Below are 23,136 nucleotides of genomic sequence, written 5' to 3'. Positions count from 1 at the left end.
AAGGGTTCATTCCTACCTTCTGACAGCTATCTTTATTTAAATATACTTTGCAGTGGACATTTTTCAAAAATTTCTTGAAAGCCTATATCAATCACATACCATACTTGTCTCTTCATATGTATTTAATCAGCTCTATTATTGTCTCTACATCCTTCATGAAGACAGAATTCTTATTTTCCAGTGTAGCTTACACAGCATCTTCTATTAAAAAATCTGTGTTTTCCATAAATATTAAGTTACAAATTTTATTTTTACCAATTCCAACATAAAAATGTGTGAAAAAATATTAATTGGTTATAAGATACTCTCTGAAGCCTATAAATGCCAATATCTTAGGAAATAAAAGCAAGAATTGAAAAAGAGTGCTACATCACATTAAAAAAAACCTTACACACAGCAAAGAAAACAATCAATAGAACGAAAAGATAGCTTATAGAATGGAAGAAAAATTCTACTAGATATTCATCTGTCAAAGGATTAGCATCTAGATATATAAAGAACTAAAAACTTACACACCAAAAGAGCAAGTAACCCAATTAAATGATCGAAAGAACTGAACAAATGCTCCCCAAAAGAAAAAGTACAAGTGGCCAAAAAATACATGAAAAATCTTCATTATCCTTAGGAATGAGGGAAATGCAAATGAAACTACATTGTGATTACTTTTCACCCCAGTTATAATAGCTAACATCAAGAAAAAAAAGCCATGACAAATAATGCAGTCAATGTTGTGGGGAAAAAATGAATCCTTATACACTGAAGACAGAAATATTAATTAGTCTAACTACTATTTAAATAAGAATGGGGTTCCTCAAACAATTAAAAATAGTATTACCATATGATCTAGCAATACCATTCCTGTGTATATACCTGAAAGAATCAAAGCCAGCATATAACAGAGATATCAGTATGCATATGTTTATTGCAGCACTGTTCACAATAGTAAAGTTGTGGAATGATCTTAGGTGTCCATCAATGAATGAATCAATAGAAAAATTATAGTTAATATACATGGTGGGGAATTATTTATGCATAAAGATACACAAAATCATGTAATTTGCAGGAAATTTGATGGAACTGGAGATCAGGATATTAAGTGACATAAGCCAGACTCACAAAGATGAATGTTCCATTCTTATGTGGAATCTATACTTTTTAAAGAAGTAGAATTGTGACTATTTGAAGAGAATGGAGAAGGAGGAACAATAGAGGATAAGAGACTGAATATGATCAAGTGATATTATATTCATGTATGAAAGTATCATAATGAAACCCATTATTTTGTACAATTAATGTGAAAAAGGAAAGATTTATGTAGTGTTGGTGGGAATGTAAATTAGAACAGCTGCTGTGGAAATAAATTCCTTATAAAATTTATATTGAACTAATATATGATCTAGCCATACCACTTCTGGGCATTTAAACAAGGGAAATGAATCAGCATACCTAGATGCTGATGTATTTTGCAGCACTCTTCCCAGTATCTAAGATGTGGAATCAACTTAGGTGCCCATTAACAGATTTATGGATAAAGAAAATATAGTATATGTATATGATGAAGTATTATTCAGCCATAAAGAAGAACAAAATCATGTCATTTATTTAAAATGATGGAATTGGAGGATATCATATAAAACAAAATAAGCCAGACATAGAAATACAAGTATCATATGTCTTCTTCCATATGTGAAAACTGAAAAAAGTGAATGGCCTGAAAGAAGAGAGACAATTTGGGAAGGGGAAGAGATACAGAAGGCAAGGAGAGTGCAGAGAGAATAAGAAACAATTAGGGTAGAAGGATGGGCAGATACATTCAAAGCATAATACATGCATGTATAGAAATGTCAAAGAAAAGCCATTAGACCATTACCTAAGGCCTTCTACAATTAATGTTTATCAGTAAGTATAAGAGCTTTTAATGTGACAAAATATTGACATGTGAGATTTAACAAATAAAGATAAACCCACTTAAATTTGAATGTGAATAAATGACAATTTGATCATATACACCAAATATTGCATGGAACAAACAGAAACTGAAAGTGAACTACACATTCTGAATTTCATCAAGCAACCTTACAAATTAGTATTCTGTAGCCCAGAGAACACTTCCAATGGTAAATAATAAGTTCGTAATATTAGCCAAAAGATTCCCTTTAAAACTCTAAGAAAGGTATACTATGGTGCAGGTAAACTATATTTATTTAGTTTACTAATTAGGTCTACAGCAGCCTGTCCATATGTAATTTCACATTGAAATCCCAGGTTTCAAAGCTTATTTGTGAACATGAATTCTTCTTTACCATATTTATCAATAATAATTAAGCAAACCTTTAGTTGAGTATAGTACTATTTGAAATCCCAGGTTTCAAAGGTTATTTGTGAACATGGATTCTTCTTTACCATATTTATCAATAATAATTAAGCAAACCTTTAGTTGAGTGTAGTACTATTTGAAATCCCAGGTTTCAAAGGTTATTTGTGAACATGGATTCTTCTTTACCATATTTATCAATAATAATTAAGCAAACCTTTAGTTGAGTATAGTACTATTTGAAATCCCAGGTTTCAAAGGTTATTTGTGAACATGGATTCTTCTTTACCATATTTATCAATAATAATTAAGCAAACCTTTAGTTGAGTATAGTACTATTTGTTTTCCAAATACAAATTTTCTCCTCTTTATTGTCTAATTTTTACACAATTACTATCATTTAAAATCCTATTTTATTTTTAGACTTGGGGTCTAATTTAAAATATGACTTAGTTACATCAATCAGCAGGTGTCCCTTCCCTGTGCCTCCCTACATCCAGCAATAGTAAAAAATACATGAATTTTTTTCTCAATCAAGTTCCACTGAACTTTTATTTTTAAAAAAGTAATCACAGTCTTGGCAATAGATTGATATCCATGCTCATTTTCAATGTCTTAAACATTGATTTTTTGTATGTTAAAAAAGGACTATTTCAGTGTGAATTTGAGAGAAAACATTATGCAATGCTACAAGAAACTATTTTAAACTGATTTGACCTTACAGAATAAGCTAACTTCAGACTTTCTACTATTGATTCTTAAAAATCCCCTTTTCCATTAATATTAGTTTTTAAAATCAGCAGACTAATATTTTAGAGCAGTTTTAAGTTTACATAAATATTGAATGGAAATATAGTTTCCATATACTCTCTCAAACCCACATGAGAAATTCTTCTATTAATTACATTTTGTATTTTTGTGGTACACTTGTCACAACTGATGAGCTACAATCAGTAATCCATTTCAAACTGCAAACCATGACTTACATTATGGTTCGCTGTTTGTGTTGCACATTTTATGGAAGTTTGACAAATTTATGTAAACATGTATCTGACATTACGGTATCAGATGGAATAGTTTCACTACCCTATCACTTTCACTTTTATTCATCCCAAACTGTTCTTGAACTCCTGGAAACCACTGATCATGTTTCTTTTTTTAAAAAAAATGCTTTATTCATTTATTCATATGTGCATACTTTCTTGGGCCATTTTTCCCCCATGTCCCCTGCCCCCTCCTTTCCTCTCCCACCCACCTCACTTCTAGGCAGAACCTGTTCTGCCCTTTTCTCCAATTTTTTTGAAGAGTATACATAAGCAATAATGAGAAAGACAGCGTTTTTGCTAGTTGAGATAAGGATAGCTATACAGAGAGATTGCTTTCATGCACAAGACTATTACAACCCCCCAACTGATTCCTCTCTACCAGACCTCTTCATTACTTCCCAGTCACCTTCCCATAGTGACCACTGTCATTCTAAGGTTACTATATTAGCTCCTCTACAGTGGGCACATCAAACACTTTCCAGTTTTGGGTTTCCAACCTCTTCCTATTCCTCCTGTATGTATTCTTCTCTTAGCATGTCCAACAATATTACTGCATTTGTAATAAAATGCAGTAAAATCTGCATATGAGGGAGAACATATAATTTTTCGCCTTCTGAACCTGGCTAACTTCACTTAAGATGATGTTCTCCAGTTCCACCCATTTACTTGTGAATGACAAGATTTCATTCTTCTTCACAGATGAATAAAATTCCATTGTGTATAAATACCACATTTTCTTAATCCATCGTCAGTGGTGGGGTATCTTGGTGGTTTCGACAACTTAGCTATTGTGAATAGCACTGAAATAAACATGGGTGTGCAGGTGCCTATGGAGTAACTTGAGTTGCATTCCTTTGGGGATGTCCCTAGGAGTGATATTGCTGGATCATATGACAGATCTATCTTTACTTTTTTAAGAAGCCTCCATATTGTTTTCCAGAGTGGTTGTACTAGCTTACATTCCCACCAGCAGTGTAAGAGGGTTCCTTTTTCTCCACATCCTTGCCAACACCTGTTGTTGGTGGTGTTTTGATGATAGCTATTCTAACAGGGGTGAGGTGGAATCTTAGTGTGGTTTTGATTTGCATTCCCTTTATGGCCAGAGCATTTCTTCATGTGTTTTATGGCCATTTGAATTTCTTCTTTTGAGAAAGTTCTGTTTAGTTCAGTTGCCCATTTCTTTATTGGTTCATTGATTTGGGGGTAGTTTAGATTTTTGAGCTCCCTGTATATTCTGGTTATCAGTCCATTGTCTGATGTACAGCTAGCAAATGTTTTCTCCTCTTCTGTTGGTGGTCTCTTCAGTTTACAGATCATTTCTTTTGTTGTGCAGAAGCTTTTTAATTTTATGTAGTCCCATTTGTCCATCCTTTCTCTCAGTTGCTGAGTTGCTGGAGGTCTACTGAGGAAGTCCTTGCCTATACCTATTGCTTCCAGAGTATTTCCTGCTTCAGAGTTTCAGGTCTGATATTAAGGTACTTGATCCATTTTGAGTTGATACTAGTACAGGGTGATAAACATGGGTCTAGCTTCAGTTTTCTGCAGGAAGATAACCACTTTTCTTAGCAGCATTTGTTGAAGAGACTGTCAACTTTCCATCATGTGTTTTTGGCACCTTTGTCAAAAATTAGGTGGGTATCACTATGTGGATTCATATCCCAGTCTTCTATTCTGTTCCACTGGCTTTCATGTCTGTTTTCGTGCCAGTAGCATGCTGTTTTTATTGCTATTGCTTTCTAATATAGTTTGAAGTCAGGTATTGTGATACCTCCAGCATTGCTCTTTTTGCTGAGTATTGCCTTGGCTATTCATAGTCTCTTGTATTTACAAATGAACTTTAGGGTAGATTTTTCAATGTTCGTGATGAATGTAATTGGGATTCTGATGGGAATTGCATTAAACATATAGGTTGCTTTTGGTAGTATAGCCATTCTTATTATGTTGATTCTACCAATCCATGAGCACAGAAAAGCCTTCCACCTTCTGTAGTCTTTTTCAATCTCTTTCTAAAGAGGTTTGTAGTTCTCCTTGTAGAGGTCATTCATATCCTTTGTTAAGTTTATTCCTAGGTATTTGATTTTTTTTAGGCCATTGTAAATGGAATTATTTTCATATATTTTTTCTTAATTTGTTCATTGTTGGCGTATAGAAAAGCTCATGACTTTTGTAAGTTGATTTTGTATCCTGCCACCTTGGTGAAGTTGTTTATGGTGTCATGGAGTTTTTAGGTAGAGTTTTTTTGGGGATTTTTTTTTAGGATTATGTCATCTGCAAACAGGGATATTTTGACAATTTTTTTACACATTTGTATTCCTTTTATTTCTTCTTCCTGCCTTATTGCTGTGGCTAAGAATTCCAGGACTATATGTTGAATAAGAGTGGGGAGAGAGGGCACCCTTGCCTCATTCCTGATTTTAGGGGAAATGGTTTCAGTTTTTCTCCATTAAGTATGATTTCGGCTATAGATTTGTCATATATAGCCTTTATAATGTTGAGGTACATTCCTTCTATTCCTAATTTTTTAAGAACTTTTGTCATGAAGTGGTGTTGAATCTTACCAAGAGCTTTTTCTACATCTGTTGAAATGATCAAGTGGTTTTTGTCTTTGCTTCTATTAATGTGCTGTATTACATTTATAGATTTACGCATGTTGAACCACCCCTGCATCCCTGGGATGAAGCCGACTTGGTCATGGTGAATGATCTTTCTGATGTTTTTAGATTCAGTTTGCCCTTATTTTATTGAAGATTTTTGCACCGATGTTCATTAAGGAGATTGGCCTGCAGTTCTCCTTTTTTTGGATGTGTCTTTTGTCTGGTTTTGGGATTAGTGTAATACTGGCTTCATAGAATGAGTTAGGTAGTATTCCTTTGCTTTCTACTTCAAGGAAATGTTAAAGGAGAGTTGGTATTAGTTTTTCTTTAAAGGTCCAACAGAACTCAGCAGAGAATCCATCAGGTCCTGGACTTTTTTGTTTTTAAGAGACTCTTTATTGCTGCTTCAGTTTCATTTCATTTTATAGATCTATTTAGGTGGTTAATATACTCCTGGTTCAATTTTGGATGGTCATAAGTATCTAGAAATTTGTCCACTTCTTCAAGATTTTCAAATTTATTGGTATATAGGTTCTCAAAGTAGTCTCTGATGATTCTTTGATTTCTAGGTGTTTGTTGTTATCTCACCTTTTGCCTTTCTGATTTTACTGATTTGGGTTTTTTCTCTCCTCCTCTTAGTCAGATTTTCCAGGGATCTGTCAATCTTGTTTATTTTTGCAAATTACCAGCTTTTTGTTTTGTTGATTCTTCATATAGTTTTTCTTGTCTCTATTTCATTAATTTCAGCCTTTATTTTTATTATTTCTCTTCTTCTGCCTGTTTTGAGATTTGCTTGTTACTGTTTTTTTTTAGGAGTTTGAGATGTAGCATTAGGTCATTAATTTGAGATCTTTCTGTCCTTTTAATATATGCACTTATGGCTATAAACTTTCTTCTTAGGACTGCCTTTGCTGTGTTGCATAGGTTCTGGTAGGTGGTGTTTTCATTTTCATCAACTTCCAAGAAACTTTTAATTTCCTCTTTTATTTCATCAATGACCCACTGATCAATGAGCAATGTGTTTTCAGATTCCAATTGTTTGCATATCTTCTGCTGTTGTTCTTGTTTTTGAGTTATAGTTTTAATGCATTGTGATCAGATAGAATGCATGGGATTATCTATATTTTCTTATATTTGCTGAGGCTTGCTTTGTTCCCTAAGATATGATCAATTTTGGAGAACATTCCATGTCTGCTTAGAAGAATGTATATTGTGTTGATGTTAGATGAAATATTCGGTAGACATAAGCTAGGTCCATTTGATCTATGGTGTGATTTAGTTCTAGAATTTCTTTATTTATTTTTTTGTTTGGATGACCTATTTATTGGTGATGGGGGTAATTAAAGTCTCCCACTACCACTGTATTGTAGTCTATGTGTCCTTTTAAGTATTTTAAAGTATTTTTGATGAAATTGGGTTCACTGAAATTGGGTGTATATAGGTTGATAATTGTTATTTCCTTTTGGTGTATTTCCCCTTTTATAAGTATGGAGTGTCTTTCTTTATCTCGTTTCATTAATGTAAGTTTGAAGTCTACTTTGTCTGGGGTAAGTATTGCTACTCATGCCTGTTTTCATGGGCCACATTGGCTTGGTAAACCTCCTTCCAGCCTTTCATCCTAATCCAGTGTTTGTTTCTGTCAATGAGATGGGTCTCCTGTAAACAACAGATTGTTGGATTTTCCTTCTTAATCCAATTTGCCAAATGGTGTCTTTTGTTGGGAGTCGAGTCCATTGACATTCAGTATTAATATTGATAGGTATGTGGTTAGTTCCTGTCATTTAGTTGTTTTTGTCATTTAAGGGTTCGATTGTGTGCAGCTGAACCTATGTTACTCTCAAATTCCTTGTATTTTCTTCTCCTATGGTTTGATACTGCCTGTCCTCTTGTGGTTTTGTTTGCTTTCATTTTCTGTGTTCTGAAATTTTGAGGCCCTTTTTTAGTGATAGTTTGGTGGTCATATATTGTTTTAGTTTCTACTTATTGTGGAAGACTTTCATTGCTCCATCTATTTTGAATGAGAGTTTTGCTGGATAGAGTATCCTAGGGCTGAAGTTATTTTCATTCAGTGCTGGAATACCTCAATCCATGCTATTCTTGCTTGTAAGTTTTCCGTTGAGAAATCTGCTGTGACCTTAATGGTTTACCTTTATATGTTACTTGTTTTTTCTCTCTTACAGCCTTCAATATTCTTTCTCTGTTCTCTGTGCTTGTTGTTTTAGTGATAATATGTTGTGGGGATATTCTATTTTGGTCAAGTCTGTTTGGTGTCCTTCCTGTACCTGAATGGGCATCTTTCTCTAGATTTGGGAAATTTTCTGTTATTATTGTATTGAATTTATTATGAATCCCTTTTGCTTAGACCTCTTCTCCCTTTTCAATGCCCATGATTTTCATGTTTGGTCTTTTGATGGAGTCAGTGAGTTCTTCCATATTCCTCTGGCAGATCTTGAGTTGTTTGACTAACAGTCCTTCAGTTTTTCCATTAATTTATATTTTGTCTTCGAGCTCTGAGATTCTGTCTTCTGCTTGTTCTAGTCTGCTGGTTGGCTTTCCACTGTGTTTTATGTTTCTGTTTCATTCTTTATTCAATGTTTTCCATATCATGGGTCACCTCCTCTTTAATATTTCCTATTTCATCTTTAATTCACTTATCTCTATATAGTGTTCTTTGTTTCACTTTATTGTTTATTTAGTGCTCCTATGAGTTCATTTATTTGTTTCTGTGTCTTCACATATTCTTTATTCTTGGTGTCTTGAAATTTCTTGAGTGTATCTTGTACATTTTGGTTAACTATGTCTAGTATCATCTCCATGAAATTCTCAGTGATTACTTGCAGGATTTCTTCTTTGAGGATGTTTTTTGGGCATTATTTGTTTCCATGGTGTCATTTATCTTTGTTTTGTTGTAGTCCAGAAATAGATATCCATTTTCTTCATTTCCCTCTGAACCCTGTTTTAAATTATTTTGGGGGTGGGGAGAATGGTTTCCATCCCTTTTCCTTCTTCCCATTGCTCCAATTGGTACTGTGTAACTATGTTTTTGATAGGCTAGTGGTAGTTTTAGTCACTTGTTCTCTTTCCCTTGATTTAATTTTTGTTTTGTGGCTGTCTTGGGTTTTTAGCTATGTTGGTGTGCTATTTCTGTCCCTGGTTTGGGTGTAATTTAGTAATAACTAATTCACAGGTTTAATACCTGACCAGTAGTTTGTATGTTATATAGAAGAGCCCTTGATGGTAATATCTATAAGCAATGGGAGTTGGGGGGTTAACATTTGTAAGGCTAGCTATAGAAATTTGGGGAGTTGGATAGGGTGGCACTAAAAGGGGAGGTAGGAAGTGGGGTAGGTGTGTGGGGGAAGCACTGGGGGGGCTGCTGGTTTTTGTGGCCCTTTTGTGTGTTTGGGTTTATTTCTTTTGTTGTAGTAGAGGGTGCTTGTGTTAGGGATTGCAGGGTTTTGGGGTTGTGTAAACTTGGTATAGTAGGTTGGTCAGTGGGTGATGTGTGTGTAGGAAGGAGGGGTAGTCTGGTGACAGGTTGGGTAGAGAGTGGTTACTAAGGGGCAGAACAAGTTGTTGGGGAGGGGAGCAATGGATTTTAGTTCAGATGAGCTCTGTGATGCACTATCTGCCCTACTTCAGGGAGTAGCATATCACCTGCCTGCTTTTGGACTTCCTGCCTTTCCAGTGTTTGTTTACTGATGGCTTGTGCTGAGATTATCTCTTAGCCCTCCCCTTTTCTCCAGTGCACTTTCAGCATTCCCATCCCTTCTGATGTTGTGGTAGATTACAGTTCACTGTTTGTTGTTCAGCTTTTTTGGGGGAGGGGTCAGTCTGCCCAGGGGCTGTGCTGGTTTATTCCAGGGTTGGCAGGGGGAATTCTGTGTGACACGTGGCACTCACCTGTTTGGTCTGTCGAATGTCTCACAGGCAGGTTTGGAGCCAGTAGTGGCAGCTGTGGCAGGGTTGGAGCCCTCAAGTTTTCTCAGTGTAATGTGTTGTGGGGAAGCTTTCCACAGGTTAGGGGTACAGGATGTTGAAGATTTGATTATGATTGGTGCTTTATTTACACCAAGTGTGACTCCAACATCTCAGGGAGGTTTTGGAGTCACAGAACTTCGGCTATCTGCTTCCATACCCTAGTCGCCATCTTAGATCTCCCACTGACCATTTTTCTATCAATATAGTTTGCCTTTATCAAAATGCCAAATAGTTGCAATGAAACAGAGTATGACATTTTCAAAATAGCTTCCTTCATATAACAATATTCATTTAAGTTCTCTGTATATGTTCTCATAGCTGGATAACTCATTTCTCTTTATCATGAAATAATATTCCATTGTAAGGATGTACCACAATTTCTTTTTCCATATTCACCTATTGAGAAACATCTTGGTTGCTTCCAAGTTTTCTCAATTATAAAGTTGTTAAAACATTTGTTTGTAGGTTTTGTGTGGCCACTCATATGCATTTTACTAGACTATTTTATCAGAATATTGAATTCAGGTAAGTAATGATTGCTACTATGTGGTATTTAATATACAATTATATTCTGTAGTAATTCTTGTTTGAAACTTATGACAGAGTGTGGTTCAGAGAATTACACAATCCCTTTATGTAACTCAACAGCTACATTTGCTTTTTGTTTCCATTTCAGTCTTGTTCCATAATGTAATAGTTCCCTACTCTTATTATTGGGGCTGAAGTAAAAGCATTGATACCTTTCTTGGATGGGGAGAAGTGTGGAGGAGGCAGTTTGGGAAAGTCTGACTTGAAATGAACTGTATCACCTCTTAATAGCCTTTTACAGCCATCCTTACTTCAGCTGGTGAATCATCACTAAATGAAGGTATAAATTCATGATGAAGTGTGCTTCCAAGCATCTCATTTAATAGATAAGGATCTTCTATTCATTGAAGCTGCAGAACTGTGTATTCATAGGTGTTACATAAAGCAGCAGATCAAGAAAATTAAGTCAGTCTCAGACAACTGTTCAAATACTAGAATATTCAAAACTTAGAGTTATTCTAATAAGGAGCTTAAAATATGAGATAATCTCCATTTTTCATATTAAGATAATTATGTACTGCATTTGTGGCTTTTGCAAACATAGCTGTAATTACCCCTGGCATTATATTGCTTACTGTCTTCTTCCCACTTATTAAAACTATTTATTTACAACAAATGCTTGATATGCAAACATTAGTCTGCTGTTAACAAAAGTGAAGCCCAAATTTGTAATTAGCTACAGCTGTACATGCTGCTTCCTTCATTCAAAAGTCTTCTATCATTGTGAAGCTAGTTAGCTCATTTTATTCTTTGTGGGAACCAATCTTGGATACTAGATAAAGGCCTCATTCTCCATATGCTCAGTTTAAATCAACTACTGCATGTTCTAATTGGGATGGAAAGTACACTTTATAGAAATAGCTGAGTTGAAGGAGGGAGGGAAAACCCTGGGAAAACTGTACACACTTTTCATTAGATAAATATGAATATCATATATATATTATCAGTTTAAGCATAAATGCAAGTTTCTATGTCCAGGTTATATATCATTAAATGCTAGTGAGCTAACATCAAGTGAATATCTTATACTATAGTATCAAAATATGAAGCCATGTTTTTCAATATCAGATGACCCTATTCAATGTGTAGCCCACTGTTATAGTGTAATGTAAAAGAGACTGGGCCCTGTGATTATGGAAAAGTTTTTTAATCTCCTTAGTTTTCAGTTTGTGCATTTTCAAAATGTAGATAAGAAGAGCACACACTTCATGGTGCTCTAGTGAGGATTAAATGAGTTAATTTTCAGCAAATAATTAAAACACTCCATGGTACAGAATAAGCATTTCACTAAGGTTAGCTATTATTATAAGATTGGGTCTGTTAGTAGATAAAAATATTCCCTATCTATTGTTAATGTTATCGGCCAAAGGACAAAGATATAATGATGCAACTATGAAGTCCATCAAACTGGTGGGTTATGAAGGAAAAATGTTGGGTAATAGAAATAAATCCTTTAGCAGGGGAAAAGGTCCTACTAATACTGTTTATGATTTTAATATTCATTACATTACATTAAATACATTGAAATAAAGAGTGCATTAACATAAGAGTACTTTTGACTATCCACTGGCCTGCTTCAAAATTTCAGAAAACATTCACAGAATAACAGAATCTTTTCCTTCCCAATTGTCACTCCAGATGCCCAGAAAGAAAAATTACAAACCTAGTGAATTTGGGTTACCACCAATAGCACTTACAATTTTCTAAGATAAGTCCATTTGACATTTGATAGATGAAATGTCAAAGAAAGGAGTCAATGGTTAGGAGAGTGGAAAAATGATATATTAAAAGAACTCACTCCAAAATATAAACTTGAAAAGATCAATCAATAGAATTTCAAATTTACAATGGAGTTTGTTTAGATTAAAAGATTAATTCTAGAAAGTAAGCTCACATTAAGAACATTATTTTAATTCTAAACATTACTAGAGGTCACATATAAGTAAATCATAATAAATTTGTATAGGTTTCAGGCAGAATCCTATAGAATAGCACTTCAGTTAAGACAAAAGATTTGAGAATGCTATGTTTTTATTTTCCTTGAGATAGAAGCCCAATTTAAATCAGGTTTTCAAGACTGAAAAAATTGTTTGAAAATAATGACAATCTTATTAATAATTTTTAAATCTCAATTCTGTATTTACTTATGACAATGAAAATACTAACAGAAAGTACTACAAGGACGATGTAACTAGGACTAGGCAACATGGCTTACCTATAATCCCAGTTACTCAGGAGGTAGACATAGGGAGAACTGAGGTTGAAGGCAGCATAGGAAATAAGTTAGTGCAACCACATCTCAACAAATGCACAAGACACGTTGGTCCAAGTCTATCATCCCAGCTATATGAAAGGCATAGGTAGGAAGATCACAGATCAAGAATGGAACCAGGCAGAGAAAAAGAGACCCTATCTGAAAAATAACTAAAGCATAAAAGGGTGGAGAGTATAGTTCAAGTGGTAGAGCACCTGCCTACCAAGAGTGAGTCCCTGAGTTCAAACCCCAATATCAGCCATAAGAAATGGGTAACTAGAAAGCTTGAAGTTTTGCATTTATTAGTTTCAAAGGAAGATGGCTGTGTGTTGAGGGCATATGTTTCTAAGGTGAATTGTAAAGAAGAGTGAAAAAGATACAATTAGAAGTGAAACTTACATGGTCACGAACTGTATTTTAGGATATTGATAATGTGCTCAGGACCCAAACTCAAAGCAGCAATCATGACTAATAGTTAAATGCAAAAGTAGACTGTGTCAGGTATTCACAAATAAGAATTTTGAGTAGGTAGCAAATGTTTAATACCTATTCAGAAGAGGTTTCTTCTAAGAAGCTTCATTGGCTTCTGCAATCTTTCTAAAAATCCTGAGCTCAGATCAGCAGTTGGCCGTTTGAATTCAATTTGACATGACCTAACAGGAAGGTCACTAGCACTACTGACAGCTTTAACAGAGGAGGCAGGTATGGCTGCTTGTGTACTTATCTCACAACATCACCAGTAAACTCTTGAGAATGTCTTGTGGTCTTTGATATTCACATCTGAACCGAGGTTTTTGGTTTTCACTTGGAAGGGATCAGCATTTGAGGCAAAGAAAAGAAAAAAAATAAGTTAAACTTTCTTGTAACCCTACGTATTTGTAGACTTTTCTTTCTTCAATACTACTGTTGCTTGCCCAATGATAGGGAAAATGACAGATCACTGTGGGAAATTTACCAGTTTCCGTAGCTCAGCATTGACCTGTTGATTTCTGAATCATTTTTCTTGGCTATATCTCTTCCTTGTTGTACTTCAAGAATCACATCAGATTTCTATCTTGAATCATGTTTTAGCATCTGTGCCCCCAGGGCTCTTTGCCTTGGGCCAAACAGCTGCTTCAGTTGTACCCTGTTGTTTGGCAGCATCTGCCTGGGTACCATGTCTTTCTTCATTTCCCCATCTTTTCTACAAAATGGTACCTTTGATCAAGAAGTCATTCTCAAGAATCATTTGATAAGAGCAACTCTATTTGATGTGCCTCTGTTGCCACTGTAGTGATTGGTAAATGATAAGTCATTATAACACTGGATACCTCAAATAGAGATGAAAGTCTGGATGTTATTCACAGAAAAAAGACATACACGAAATTTTAGGTGCTAAAAAATGATGACTCAAATTTCAGTTGTAGAATTAAATGGACTTAACTTTCTAAGAATTTAAGAACTCACTTCAGTTGTTGTAATAATAACTAATTACTTTGCAATAAAACCAACTAGGCACAGACATCTCTCCACACTAAACTTGTTTTTGTTTCACAGCCTATAGATATTCAATTACAACTAGAAAAAAATATATCCATCATTTTTGCCAAATTGAAATCATGGAATTAAAACTAATGATTTTTACATTTAAATGTATTGTCTAGGATTTATATAAAGAGTACTAGTGGGTCTCTTTGGAATGAAACATTCAAATAAGAGAATAAATGCTTAGAAAGAAGGTCCAGAAGTCTGAAAATCTCAACAAAATGAAAGTTTAAACATTTAGAAAAGGTGGGTACTTGGAAAGCTATTCAGTTGTCCAAATGTTTCAGCCTGGAAAGGTGGAAAATAAAATGCTATTTACAAGTTGTTGCTGGTTTGTTATATAAAATGTGTTGTGCATGTGATATCTAAATTTAAAGTAACATGATTTAAACTGCAGTATGTGATGAAGAGTCCTCTGAGGTCACTAAAGCTTTGATTTTCCAGTTAGCTTATTTTATAGCTAGTGCTTTGGAAGCTATCAAGTCCATAACGAGATAGATCAATCAGATTGTTTTTATTGGTCTACTGCGTACCATACACCATACACAGCAGTATTCATTGAGTCAGACTGCTTGGGAGCAAGTACTTTAACCTTGAGACTAAAGCAGAGAAAATAACAGCTTCAAAATTAAATATCCATGAATTATATATATTCTTATATAAAATTGAATTTTTAAGTAGTGTCAATTGAAATTCATTGGTAATGAACCAAGTACATTTATTTCAGAAAGGAATCATAGTCAAAACATCACGTTTACTGATTTTAAATAGCTTACTAAATTCTACATTCAACCATCAGACTTAGCAGTGATTCAAAGAAACAGTATTTTTTTTGAAATGGCTTGAGTAATACTCTAAAGATAAAGTAAAAAGGAATAAATGACCTTCAAAAGCTGCTTCTGGTGCCAGTTGTGATTTTATTGTTTTGCATTTGTTTACATGCCTTTTAAAGAAAAATATGTGAAGAGGTACTGCAAGCCCATCATGCAGCACAATAAATGGTACACTCATGGTGCTCGATAAACATTAATTATTTTCCCCAGATGTTTGAGATTTCTCAAAGATTGGTATAAAAAATCTGTAAATTGTCTAACCTATGTTTTTTTTCTATGTCCAAGTCCTTAATTTTATCAGTGTTCTGATTCTTTCATAAAACTTCAAAGTAATTCTGGGATTGTATTAATAATCAATGGAAAACTGATGAACTTGGTGCTAGGGATCATTAAGAATTGTCAATTTTCAAGGTTATAGCCAAATGCTCATTGCAAAATGTAAAGTGTATAACCAAAGGTAGAATCCATGTTCGAAATCTGTGGGATGGGAACATGGGAAGAGAATCTCTATAAAGTAGAGATGAAGATCTACAGGTACTATGATATTTTACAGGTTTTTTCAAGTTATTCCAAGTTAAAGTATTTGTATACCCCAAATTTCCCATTTACAAAACCATAATAAATCCATTAGGTCAGTTGGTAACTTATAATATGGATACAAATACAGAATTAGGAAACTAGTACATGGCTCCAATAAACACACCTGGAATGTATAGTATGGTTAAGAAAACAATTTCTCCAAAGAATATAATATACAAAATTGGTGTTTGAAACTCCAAATAAAATATAAATTTAGTTAACATTGGCCCAGTCACTGTGTGAACTGAAATTTCAAGATGAATGACTTTAATACCTACAACTGAAGGAGACAGGGTGAGCAAAATGTTGCCACCCAGCTGTTCACAAAACTCTAAGCTCTTGGTAATGTCCTGTCATATCTGAAGCCAGGCAGCAGGTATCACCTGCTATCACTATTTCACATATTACCTTCAGATTCCCCCAAGGGCAATTGCTCATCTTTTTTTAGGGAGAATTTAGCTAAGAAATGTCTTGTAATATTTCAGAGTCTTAAATTCAAAGCATTACTTTTAATTTTTTTAAGGAATACACTTGCAAAGGAGTGTCAAAAGTGCTATTCTATATACAGATGAAATAAGATGTCTCTACCTTATCTTGCCTTCTTCTCTGCAATTGTATTATATATTCCACAAGTACATAGCCAAATCTATTATATCCACTATTACATTTTCATCACCTACTAGGTGCCCATCCTACATTTTGGCAATGGTTAAAACCATTTTAAGATAAAACCATTAATAATTAACAGATAAATACTGCTGCAGAATTTAGAAGAAACCCTTCTCTTCTTGAATTTTCTGGGATAGCATTGACTCTTTTTCTATAGCAATTTCTTAAAATGTTCCTTTCTAACTTGGCATTGAGTTGTCTTTCCAGTGTAATCTTTTGCACCAATATTTTATTTTTACTTTTTTGGCACTCATTGAAAATATTTCAGGCATTTTCAAGACTTTCTTACATTAAACTTAGCACTAAATAAATACTTGTTGAGAAAATTTCATGCATATTATTCATGATGCAAAGTGAAGTATTGAATCACCTTTCTCAACCTCTCCTTCTCTTGCGATTTTGTTGAACCCAGAGTAGGATTTTGAATTAGTCTATTCCTTTCTTCAAATTAACATTTTTGAGGAGCTAAAACATATTCCTGGATTAAAAGGAGTAATAAAAAGCACTGAGGCCACTAGATATTAGTGTACAATAATCATAATAATTGATAACTTAATTCAACTGAACAATTGACTTTGAACTAGTGAGACATTAGGATCATGAAGATCCCAACTACTGGAGGTAGAACATGTGGTCAAAGACACAGAGTGACAGTGTCCAAAGACCACTGCCTCATCTGAAGCCGTCTGCTTGGCTTGGCTATTTTCTGGAAATTTTTCTATACTTGCATGACAGTACATCAAGGAGAGAGTTAGACATATTAATAAAGTTATGGCATTGAAGGAAGTAAATGTGATGTCAACTCAAATGTTTCTCAGGGTAAAATTTAGGGATAAAACAGTAGCTTAACAAAGCTTCAAATTTAAGAAAAAGTCCCCCAAATTATACAAAATGCACTATTGGCTATAACCAAGTTTCATAACAGGTACTTCACAAAAACTGATAACAGAGTTTATGATGGAAGAAAATGCACCAAAGATTTGTTGCAAATCAGACACCATTCCTTTTTGCCCTCTTACATGGGGTTATACATTTTGTGACAGAAAATATAACTCACAAAGATGTAGTGCTCATCAGAGCAAGAAATCCTAATAGAGACAATGCCCTCCATTATGTTCACACTGTATGAGAAGGTGCTTCAATGTAATGACTCATCAACTGATGTTTCCATGGCTCTTGAGTTTAATCCAGGAAGAATCATTCATTGGTCATTCACCAGGTAACACACATACTGAAGCAGTCTTGTATAACAGTAACATGGGCATAAAACGTTTTGCAGATTCAGACATTCGCTTTGATCCATACTCTAACCTTTACTTGATGCATGAGCTCTGCTAATAATAAGAGCTATTATAATAATAAAACCCTTATTGATGAGTTCTAAATTGCCAGACATTGTGATAAGTACTATGCCAATTAATTTTCATGACAAATAAATGAAATGGATAACACTAATTACCTTTGTACAAATGAGAAAGGTATATTCTAAATAGGTAAACTAATGTGTCCAAAGTGACATAATTAATTCATAATGAGGCTGGGATATCAATCCAAACAGTTTGATTTCAGAGTTGAGATTTAACCATCACTCTCTATTGTCACCCACTTCACTTAAAATTTCTGGTACTATTTCCTCATCTGAAAAATGCATATAGAAAAATTTCCTTCCTGCACTCTCATGACAATTAAAAAGAATGTAGTTTTAATGACAAAAGTTGGGTACAGAAAGCATCTAGCATTGTAGGCAGTATTTTATTATTTCTCATTGATTTTGCCTTCCTTAAAATTTCATGTATTTCATGGTTTACAAAATTTAAATTTACTCTATACTATCTTATTTCCAAATTGTTTCATGTATACTCTAACCTTTCCCCTAATCAGCTAAATGATACATTCAAGGGCAAAAACTCTACTTCATCTAGTTAATTTCCCACTTTATTCTAAATGTTTACTTAGAATTGAATTTATTGCCTGGTGTCATGATGCACAACTGTAATACCAGCACTCAAATGACTGAGTCAGGAGAATCTAAAGTTTGAAGCCAGCCTGTGCTACATAGCAAGACTCACTCTAAAAAAATATTCACTTCATTTTTCTCTTAATTTATTAGTTAGATCTCTGTGTTCCCTTTGTTTTGCTGAGTACCCATATCTTCCACTCTGCCAATGAGCTATTGAACCTGAGTCTTTGTACCTTCTTCACTGCTATCTTCTACATCTATAACAGTAAAATGAAAAACAATTTTGGAGATATTTTAAGACATATTTCTAAGCTAAGCAGAGGTCTGCTAATTGGTCATCATCCAATTTGTACCATTCACTACAAATATCGACTTGGTTATGGAGGCAAAAATATACTTCCCATTCCAATAGGTGGAATTCTTAATTGGGACTTCCCCAGAGTACATGTCCAGCTTTTTTGTCTCACAATTTACTCAGACCAGAAGATTTGAGGTATGCACTGCAGGGTATTGGTATTAGTCTCCATTTTTCTGATGATGGTGATAGTGGCTGTCAACATTGTCAGTTCTTTTTGTTTCAGCTGCAGGAGAGTGCTGGTCTTGGGTAAGTACGACTGTCCTTTAAGCTCAAATTGACCATTTGGATGGCTGCTTTAAGGTCTAAATTTATGGGACAAGAAGGACTAGAAAACTGATTTGGCCCTCATATTTTAATTATGTTCACCTAAAACAATTTTGATGATGAACATTTGAACTCCATCTGCCTGTCTCCTAATTTTGTTCTACTCTGGTTAGAAAACATATAGTTTCAAGTTCAGAAAAAAATTACATTTAAAACAGCTGATTAAGTTCTGTTTGAATATCACTTCTTCATTTTGTTTTCATTGTCTTTATCCAACATAGAAAGCTGTTATTAAAATCCATTGACATGCTTTTTAAATAGAACTTCTTCTGTATAAATCATTGTTAATTGTAAGATACAGTTGTAAACAGTCCATATCAATTGGCAATATACTATGAGAAGCTTGTATTTACCCTCTTCAACACTTAGATACATGCTGTTCTTTGGCAGGTTTGCATCCTAGGTTTCTTCTAGTTTGAATTTTTATAGTTCAAAAACTAGAAAGTTTAGACCTATAGCCTTGAGACCCCCTGTGGCTAGGATCTGAATTCTAATTATTTCTCACTAATTAAATAGTTCAACACAAGATTTATAGTGTAGAAATAAGTTGAGCTAACTTTCTGCCACTTTGTTTATTGCTACTATCAAAACAGTCTCTGTAACTGTGGAAAAACATTCATTAAAATATATTTATTATCATGTATTAGATGTGTATTTCTTTTGTAGTGTTCCAACCTTCAATTTCATGATGTATAAAAGGCACTTGGAGCATTTACAGTAATGATAGTCAGCAGAACTGTGTGGGATAATAGGGAGCTTCACAGTGTCCACTTTCTTGATACTGGATTATAGCTGCAATAGCCTGGTTCTGAACTTCTCAGAGCTGGCACTGTCCTCAGAGTTCACCTTCTGGTGGTAGATGTCACATGCAATGTGTATGTTCTAAGAGAATTAGTCTACATCCTCATCTCACTCTTCCAGTTACGTTTATCACCATTCAACTCTATATTAAATGCCTTTTGCTTAAAATATTCATGGAAAGATCACAATGAAACTCCCTGTATAGCTATCTTAAGGAAACAAAATTATATTTTTTCAAAAATTAGGAACAGAAAGGTAAAACAGGTCCTCTATAGGGGTTGGTCCCTGTGGGAGATGGGAGGATATAAGGAAAGGGTATAGAAGGGTGAATATGGTGAAAATATTATGTATTCACTTATGAAAATAGAAAAATAAGACCTGATGAAACTAACCCAGTAATGGGGGGAGATAAGGAAAATGATGGAGAAGGTGAGTTCAACTATGATATATTGTAAGAACAGAATAGCAACAGTGTTTTACATTTCCTAAGAAGATCCCTGATAGTTAACAAAACTTCTCAACAGTATCTCTGTACTGATTTCATAGAATTAAATACTTAGTTTCTGAAGTAATTCCATTTTAATATATTTTAGTTCTATTATGAATGGTCTAAAAGGACTATTTTTCATTCAGTCTTTAGATTTGAAACTGAAATGTCATAGATGGGACAATATAGCAAGAAATTATCTTATATTCTATCTCTATCATCAGAGATGTCTTAGAAATTGATATCAGACATTTTTAATGTTAGTACTCACTGTATAATTTAACAGACATTAAATATAAAATAAGAAGATAAGGGAAAATTTTATATGATAATTTACAATGTTTTAAATGTTGGTAACATTAAATAAATGCTAATAAATATGATTTATCATTCTTTTACAATGGTTGCAGGAAATTGACTCACTCCATTTTCATCAACAAAAAAAATATTAAAAAGTGGAAAAGTTAGTTTGTTTGGGAATGGTTCAGTACCTAACCTTTACAAAAAAGAGAAAATGCTCCTATGGTTTTTTTCTAGCATCTATGTTTTCTGGGCCATTTCCAGATACACTGACAGCACCAGATGTCAGCTGTAAGAAAATAAAGCCAAAATAATGGAATTTTAAAAATCATAACAAAAGGCAAAACACAGCAACAGATTATGAAAAAAAAATTGTTCAACTAGACAATACTCAATGAATGTGTGAAGAAGGGGGATAAATTCAATGAAAAATGAAACAACTCCTTTTACTTAAGAAATTCAGGTTAAAGTTTTATAATTTTGCTTGAATCTAAGCTATGCAAACATAGTGGAAGAAATGCAGAACAGGTTGAACGCAAGGTTAAAAAGTATGTGTAATCCAATAGCCCATAAATAGGCAGATACAGTGTGAGCTAGATACATTTGTGACTCTCAGTATTAAGGACATTTATTCATGAAGCTTTTTACAACTGAAGTGTTCAATTTGTTATATAGTGATTAGCTTTTTTTTATATTTCATTACAACAATAAGGAAATGGAATTCCAAAAATTTATATTCCCAGAAAATTACAAGGTGCTGAGAATAAGAGATCTTGTAATACAAATTTCAGGATTGTGCAAATATAGAGACTATTCAGAATTATTTTATAAACTAGATTACAGATTTTAGGCAAGATGAAATGGTGGTCCTAATGTACAAAACAATTGAACCTGAGGTAGCCAATCACCTTGTCATTCTCTAAAGACATTTTTTCCACTTAATGGCTTTTAGTGCCCACAATAGTATTTAGTTTTCAAGTATGAGCTTCAATAAAGAACTAGAGTTGATGGGAGCCTTACAGAAGAAGAAAAGACAAGATAATGGATGATTTCTATTGTTAATTTGGACCATTGATTTGACTTTGTTTTATATAAAATATAGACTCCTTCAACCTCAGGTTATGGTATTTAGAACCCTAAAATACTTAAAACATATCATATAATTTGAATTGAACTTTGTCATTTTAAATATTGACATTAAAATAAAGGAAGAGGGAAAAATTTAAACACCACTTCTTAAAAATGGGAATAGTCAAATGTTGAGTTTTAATTCCAGAGTTCATATGTGTGATTCCATTAGCCGGATAAATAGCATTTGAATAAGCCACATAGACATAGTGTTCCATAACTAAGCTTGTCAGATATTTACTTCCCTTGCATATGTCCTACCTTTTCTGCAAAGTATATGCTCCTTACACATATTTATATTTTAAATCAAGTTCAAGGTGTTTTCTCTAATCAGAGACTCAGAAAACTCTAAAAGAATCAATCACATAAATGTCATATATTTCTCATCCATTAAAAAGAAGGTATATCAACAAAATCACAGCAGGGCTATCCTATTAGTCAGTAAAGATGCTGAGGGCAAACATGATAGAGCACTGGAAGAGAGTTGTGAAAGCCCAAGGCATGCCATTATTTATCTCATTTGATTAGAGTTTGTAATCAGGGTTGAAGTCAAATTTGTGTTTTCCTATTTTAAAGCATAATTCTACACAAATTTAATCTTTAAATGATTAAATCAAACTTACATTGTGATTAGTTAATGCAAAGAAGCAAGTAGCATCAAACAAGCATTCTAGCTTTGATAGATAATATGATATTATGAATATGTCCATGACCTTTCATTTATTTCCCTATTTAAGAATCACTTATTTCTAGTAGGAAATATGGTAGTAAATTATTAGCAATTATTTTTTAAATGATTATTGGCATTTCTTATAACAAGTCTTTATTGCTGAATCATCTTTGTTGTAGCTACAATTTAAAAACAGCAGAAAATTTCATAGTTAATTTTAACCATGATTTGGAATTACTTATGATATTCTTTTCCCATCACTCCACTTCAACATATGTTAACTTTTGTTTTAATTATATGTTCATAGAAATAATCAGAGAAATTTTCTAAGCCAAAGGCCAAGTCATTCTACAAATGAAAAGTTTGCACCATTATTTCTTATTTTTGTTCTCCTGACTTCAATAGAATAAATATTGTAATTTTAAATATACTTTATAAGTCATCTTTCAACTAATAATTTTTATATTTAATTGATTTTTGTGGAGCTCTCAAAATTTAAAAGTACAATAATACTAGATTTTGAACTCACCTAGGTAGTTCTTTATACCTGTATCCTTCATTTCATTGTGTAGCTCAAGCAACTCTCTAGTATCCTGTCTTGTCCACCTGGAACATTTCCTTTATCTTTTGTTATAGCAGAGGTCTACTAGTGTTGAACTACTTTAGCTTTTCTTTATCTAATGATTACATTCTTATTTTTAAAATATTTTTATTATGTTTAAAAAA

Source organism: Castor canadensis, chromosome 3, assembly GCF_047511655.1.
Source record: "Castor canadensis chromosome 3, mCasCan1.hap1v2, whole genome shotgun sequence".
Classification (NCBI taxonomy): domain Eukaryota; kingdom Metazoa; phylum Chordata; class Mammalia; order Rodentia; family Castoridae; genus Castor; species Castor canadensis.
The sequence above is the reverse complement of the archived record's forward strand: the minus strand, read 5'-3'. Positions refer to the sequence as shown.